General features: G+C 43.8%; 1 long non-coding RNA gene across 1 annotated transcript; it reads right to left on the reverse strand.

Moving 5' to 3' along the window:
• Positions 1-3,071: 3,071 nt before the first annotated feature.
• On the reverse strand, positions 3,072-6,556 carry LOC138300345 (uncharacterized). The gene is made up of 2 exons (XR_011204914.1): positions 6,435-6,556; positions 3,072-3,467 (listed from the first exon to the last, which is right to left on the reverse strand). It is a non-coding gene; the product is annotated as an uncharacterized lncRNA (long non-coding RNA).
• Positions 6,557-7,141: the final 585 nt, after the last annotated feature.

Genomic DNA, 7,141 nt, shown 5'->3' on the forward strand with positions numbered 1-7,141 from the left:
CCTTCCATCCTCCCCCTGACTCAGAGTAACCCCATCCCAGTCCCGGCTTGAGCGAGATAGATCTGTAGTGCACTGCTGGTAAAGAACAAGTAGAGAAACAGAATTTCAGTATTTTCTATAGATTTGTGTTGTTAACGTAAGTGACTGGTCTAGTCTCAGAAGAAACAGAAAAAGGAGTGGACCCTGCAAGTAATTTTTCACTAAATTTGAAAAGGCCATTCACCTTCAGGAACAATTATCCCCCATCAGGCACCAAACATTGCAATTCATTGAAATCAAGTTATTAGTTGAACACCCTCCTTCACTGTCTGCCACCACATAAATCATCAATCAACACTCACAATCACTCAATAATATATCATCAGTCATTGTTGCAATAGTTGTAGTTACCTCTTCTAATCCAAGCACTGTGGTAAGTACACAATTGTATCTTTTAATTCAAGCAACACATTGGAATTTGGTATTGGCAGTCTTGTAAAACAATGATCTTCTGGGGCACCCCTGCTATGTGATGTAAAAAAAGGATAGGCATGCAATGGAGGCAGGCATTGTCTCCAGTGTCAAGGAATTTTGGAGGTTTTGAGGCAAAAGACTTGGCAGCTGCACTGAATGCACACTCAGCAGACACACTGGCTACAGGACAAGCCAGATACTTTATTACCAGCCTGCTGAGCTGTGGCTATTGGTGCACCTTCCCGTGCCAATACACCAATGGCTTTTGATCCACAGAGACCTGTTTTGGGTCATCCAGAATCCCCTGGAACATCCTCTGAATGGTCATTGGTGTTGCCACTTGTTCAACCTCTTTTGCCTTTATCTCTGCACTGGGCATAAAACCTGCCATTTGAGAACAAGCCAAAGTAGAGGTTGGGTCTGATTCTTCTATTGTTGTTGTTGCTGATCTTCTTGTTGCTAGTGTTGGCTGCTGTGAGACAAGACTGCCATCTCTGGATGTTGAAGGTGGCAGCCCAGAACTGCAGAATGGGACTCTAATTTCCAGCTGTTCTTCTTCCAGGTCACCACGTTGCTCAACAGTCCACCTCTTGTATTTTGAAACATCTCCTTCAGAAAAAGAAATTAAAGTGGTCAGATATTTTTATACCATGGATCAAGTAGTCTGGCACACATGTACTCCTTGGACAACATGAAGTGATTCTGCAGCTTTGTATTACAAGCCAGGCGAAGAACTAAGCTCTGAACCAAGTCATGAACTTCTGGGTTTTGTTCACACCTCTGACTACAAACCTTTCAGGCACTTCCTTTACCTGGTTCTACCAGATGCAACAACGGGATAGCTTGGCCCATCGTACTGTCCTCCTTGCTTCTTGCCATGTGAACATCTCAAAAGGGAGCAGCATCTGTGTCAGGCATTTGACTAGGCCCCATTTGTCTGCATCCATGGTCATAGCTTTCCCAACTGCATCCCCTCCTCTTTGAATGACACAGTCATTGATCTGCCTGCACTGCTCAAACAGATGTTGAAACATGTAATAGGTCAAGTTCCAATTTCTTGGCACCTCCTGTATCAGGGCTTTAACAGTCCACAACTGCTTCCGGACTTTAAAAGAATTGCTGAAATGAGTGCAGCTTCTTCTGCAGGTGGTCAGTATTTTGCTGACTATGTCTTCTTCTCTGTGAAACACTTGCGCAACCAGGTTCATGCATTGCATCAAACACAGACCCGAGTTGGAACCTTCCATTTCAGGCAGATGGCCAACACAAATTCTAAAAATCTCACTCCTTTCACCAAAGAAAAAGGGAGGAGGTCCAGCGCAAACATTTTTACTAGCTTCCCATTGTACAAATGCGCCATTGGGTGGTTGTGGTTGTAGGGCCCCTCCTGCATAAACATGCCCAATTTAGTAGCCTGGATTTTCTTCTTTTCTGGGGAAACTGATGCAGCTGACTTTCGAGACGTAGGTGGTGGTAGACTCATTGTGCGCCTTAGGGCAATCACTGTATGCCATAGTCTCTCCATCTGTATCTAAGTCCTATGCATTTTGAGGTCACTGAGGCAGGTGATTCTGGCGCACTGCTGGGGACAGGGTTGCTTAGCATGAAGATGCAAAAAAGAACAGATGATGGACGGAATGTGGAACAAATCAAACATTCAGCCCTGGTCACAGATCTGTGTTTAATCCATCACTTTTTTTGTATGCCATGCCATTCCAGTTTGGGCCCAGCCATATGCAATCAGTCTTGCCCTGGTTCCTCATGGCAACAGTCCACCCCGAACTGCCAGGCTATGTCCTCCCTGTACCAAGAAACAAGCATCCTGGGACCGGTTTCAGGGTGTCATCCCTCTTCAGCCAGGCTAGCTTGAATCTGGTGGACTAGCGCTCATGGGACCCACGTCTGGGAAGATGTCACCCTCTTCTTCCTCATGACGTCCCACCTTGATTGGACTTGTGGCTGATGTTTCCAAGCTCTCCTCACCTTCACAACAGGCATGTTCAGCAATTTTTTAAGGTACTCCTCCCACTGGATTGTGTGATATTTTTCTCATATGGCTTATTTAGTCTCCAGTACCATAAGGTGTACCAGGCTTACTTTGAAGAACACTCACGTGGCAAGTGGAGCACATTTCAATGTTCTTCCCTTGTTTGCTAAGCATAAAAAGTCCCAACAGGCACACATCTCCTGAAAAAGGTTGTGGTTGACATGCCAGTGGCAGAAAGCTGCTTCTTTTTACTGGCCACATTCTTGGCAGCAGTTTTCTTTGGGGCTTCCTTACTGCTGTCAGTTGGCAATGGCAGTACAAGCAGAAGAGATTGGAGGACTGGTGTCACATGTTTTTGCACAGGCCTTCTGTTTGGCAGAACTATGGATGATGTCTCTAATTTTCTTGAGCACCTAAAAACAAAGAAGCAAGAAAAACATCTAGTGATACGTGGCATTGTTGCAGTTTGAATTAGTACAGACAAAGGCAGTAAAACTTAGTGTGTTTGGTTACTTAGGTAATAATTAACAACAATGTATCCAATTCAAACCAAACCACCATCTCATATAATGTAGATTTTCCTAGTTTATGACGGAAAGTCTTAATTTTATTAAAGACACGGAGGCGAGTATTATGCGTTTCTTTTCTTGCTTTATTTAATGAGCAGCAGTCAAGAAACTACAAATCCCATAAGGCTTAACATCTGTAGCCAATGGGATTAAAAAGATAGTTCAAAACACACAGAACCAATAGTAATTACGATATGGCATTATGACGTCACTTGACTGCAAGCAGCCCTCTTTTCTTGCAAATGAAGTCAGTTAACTGTGAACAAAGGAAACAACAAGCAAAGAATAAACAGAGCCATGAGGAAAGCAAAAACATCAGAGAAAAAGTCCAGGAGCTTGCAGAAGCGAGGGTGGTCCGGCCAAACCGACAGGGATGATCCAAGTCCTGAAGGGAACGAAATGTTTGGATGACCTGACGGGATCTGATTAGGACGTTGTCTGAGTGGTTGAAGCCGGAACTAGAGAAAGGGAGGGAAAACAAAGTTATACAAGAGGTGGGATAATACTCGCCTCCGTGTCTTTAATAAAATTAAGACTTTCCGTCATAAACTAGGAAAATCTACATTTTATGTCAAGACCGGAGGCTCCTATTATGCGAGTTTAAAGCATATTAATCACGTTGAAAGAAGCATTATCAATTGGTTTGCAATAAAACACTTTAAAAGTATTATCATTGGACCAATCCGCAGATTTTAGAATATCCTCCAAACGGGAACCCGCCCAAAAGGCTTTGGAAGCCATAGCCCCCCTAGAGGAATGAGCTCCAAACTTGGAAACATCAATACCAGCCAAGGACATAATCAGTCTTACCCAACGTGCTAGTGTAGCAGAAGAAACAGGGTTATGGGGTTTTCTGAAAGATATGAGAAGTTGGGAGGAGGATGTTCTCAAATCTGCGGTTCTATGCTCATAGACTTTGAGACATTGTCCTACACACAATTTTGGTTGAAGCGGAAAATAGGGATAAAAGACTGATGACAAATTCGTCTTAGTGCGTCTTACAACCGAAAACAACACACCCGACGGGGTGAATTGACGGCTGGAGACGTCCAAAGCCTTAACATCTGATAACCGTTTAATAGAAACTAAACATAATAACATTGTTAATTTAGCAGATAAAAGCTTTAATGATAAACTTGAATTATCTGGTAATGCAATCAAATATTTCAAAACAATATTAACATCCCACAAGTGGTTGTATTTTGGTAACGGAGGTTTAGAAAATTTTACTCCCTTCAATAATTTACAGACCAACGGGTGCTCGCCTACTGGTTTCCCTTGAACATGAATATGGTTGGAAGAGATAGCAGATCTGTAAAGATTGATAGTGCGAAATGCTTTACCTTTGCTAGCTTCCGAGGCTAGAAAATTTACGACAAAAATAACATCTGCTGAAAAGGGATCAATTTGTCTTCCCACACACCAGCAATCCCATAGAGACCAGGCCGCCTTATAGGCTTTTTTGGTGCCTGGGGCCCAGGAGCTTGAGATGTAATGGGAAGCTTCTGCCGAAATGACAGGGGAAGACTGGGGATTCCTGATATTTTCCAAGCGGATAAGGTTAGGATATTGTTCAGAATAAGGGGGTGAGCACGGTGAAGAGGGTCTAGCAGCAGATCCGGAAAGGATGGAATTAGCAAGGGAAAATCTATTGACATTTCTAAAAGAGTGGGGAACCAAATTTGAGATTGCCAAAACGGGACGATAAGAGAGAGAGAGGCGTGTTGACGTCTGGCCTGAGCCAGAACCCTGTTGATCATTATGAAAGGAGGAAAGGCATAGTTGAGGGAAAACGACCAGTCTTGAGAGAAAGCATCTGATGCTAAGGCTAAGGGATCTGGGCGCCAGCTGTAAAATTGGGGAAGTTGTGTGTTGAGTCGGGATGCAAAAAGGTCTATGGAAAAAGGGCCCCATAAGGATTGAATGCTGTGAAACACAGAAGGATGAAGTCTCCAATCGCTGGAGTCTCGAAGGTGACGAGAATGCCAATCCGCCACTGTGTTGAGAGTCCCAGGAAGATACTCTGCATGTACCGAAAGATGGTTTGAGAGGCAAAACTCCCAAAAGCTCTTGGCTAGATCTGCCAAAGGTTTGGATCGTGTGCCCCCAAGATGGTTTATATATCTGACTGCAGATATGTTGTCCATCCTGAGCAGGATTGCACAATGTACTTTGTTCTTTGCAAGACTTCTGATTGCAAAGGAGCCTGCAAGCATCTCTAAACAATTGATGTGCAATTTGGACTCCTCGCTTGACCATGTACCTCCAGTCGAGATGGGTCCACAGCGGGCCCCCCAGCCTTGATGACTTGCATCGGATTCTAACACAAGATCTGGGGCTGATGGAAAAATACTTCTCCCGTTCCAAGCAGCTAAATGGTCTATCCACCATTGAAGCTCCGTGCGAGACTCTATGTCCAAAGGAACGAGATCGGAATACGAAAGCCCCTTTCTCAGGTGTTGAATCTTTAATCTTTGAAGGGCACGATAATGAAGGGGACCCGGAAAGATTGCTTGGATGGAGGAGGAGAGAAGACCTACAACTCGGGCTAGAGTTCGGAGGGAAATGAGGGAATTTCTGAGAATTTGTAGAATTTCTGATTTTATGGATTTTATTTTTGACGATGGTAGAAGAAGGGACGCTGAGAGGGAATTGATTTGAAACCCTAGAAATTCTACGACTTGGGAAGGGATAAGAAGGGATTTTTCTCTGTTTATTATGAAACCCAATTGCTCCAACAGAGAGCAAGTCGTTTGCAGGTGGAGTATGAGAGTCTGAGGCGATTGACTTAGGATGAGGATATCGTCTAGATAAATTAATAATCTTATCCCTTGAGCTCTTAGAAAAGCTACCACGGGTTTCATGAGTTTTGTGAAGCACCATGGGGCCGACGATAGACCGAAGGGCAGAGAGGTAAAGTGATACATTTTGTCTAACCATTGGAATTGGAGAAATTTTCTGTATTCTGGATGAACCGGAACGACTAAGTAAGCGTCCCGTAGATCCAATCTGACCATCCAGTCGTTCTGGAGGAGAATATCTCTGAGATGGAGGATTGTTTCCATTTTGAAATGCCGGTATACTACAAACCGGTTGAAATGTTTTAGATTGATGACTGGACGCATCTTTTTGTTTTTCTTTTGAACAAGAAAAATTGGGCTGATAAAACCTGAAGGAAGGGGAAGAGTGGGCGCAATCGCTTGTTTGCGTAACAATGTGTCTACCTCTAGGGAAATTAGATGAACCATTTCTGTAGAAAATTGGGGAGGAGGTTGGAAAAAAGTTTGGACAGGAGTAGAATAAAGTTCTATTTTGTAACCTAGAACTGTGTTTAACACCCAAGCATCTTTTGTTATTGCATGCCAATTTGACAGAAAATGGGAAATACGACCTCCTGTCGGGAAAGAATCGACAAAGAGGCTTACCTGTTGGGTTGGTGGCTCTGGAATGTCTGGTCGACCTGGCACGGTATCCTCTGCCACGTTGGGGGTAGAACTGAGGTCTAAAGTCCTGCTGATATGAGCTGTAATAACCTCTGGAGCCTTGATTGGTGAATCCACGGCCGGTAAAGCGACCCCTGCCTCTACCGGCCCTGGCAAAAACCCGCTGGTGAAACATTTTTCTCATGGACTGTTGGGCTTTGGTTAACGAGGTGAAAGTAGCAACATATTTGCCGAGGTCCTTGATAAAGGAGTCTCCAAAAAGCTGTCCATCCGATTGGAACTGAGGTTGAACGGTTGCCAATTTGACGAGTTTGGGATCAAGTTTAATAAGTAGACCTTTACGTCTCTCGTGAATAAAGGAAGAATTTGCATTTCCCAAAAGGCAGAAACAACGCTGAATCCATAAAGATAACTCTTCTGGGTCCAGAAAGGACCCGTCTAGTCTGGCTGATTCCACAAGATCGAAAATTCTAGTAAGAGGCCCAGTAATATCTAAGAGTTTATTTTGGCAAGAGGACCAAGCTTTATCTACGCCCTTGCGCGGGTCCTTGCCTTGTTTGGTGAAGAAAGTCAACATTTGTTCATCAATAGTAGGAGTGATAGTGGCTTTGTTGGAAAGTACGGGACGAGGACATTCAGACTTTAATTTGGACCTGGTTTGTTTGTCTAGTGGAGAAAATAGTTTTTGT

The sequence above is a fragment of the Pleurodeles waltl genome, chromosome 6 (genome assembly GCF_031143425.1).
Source record: "Pleurodeles waltl isolate 20211129_DDA chromosome 6, aPleWal1.hap1.20221129, whole genome shotgun sequence".
Classification (NCBI taxonomy): domain Eukaryota; kingdom Metazoa; phylum Chordata; class Amphibia; order Caudata; family Salamandridae; genus Pleurodeles; species Pleurodeles waltl.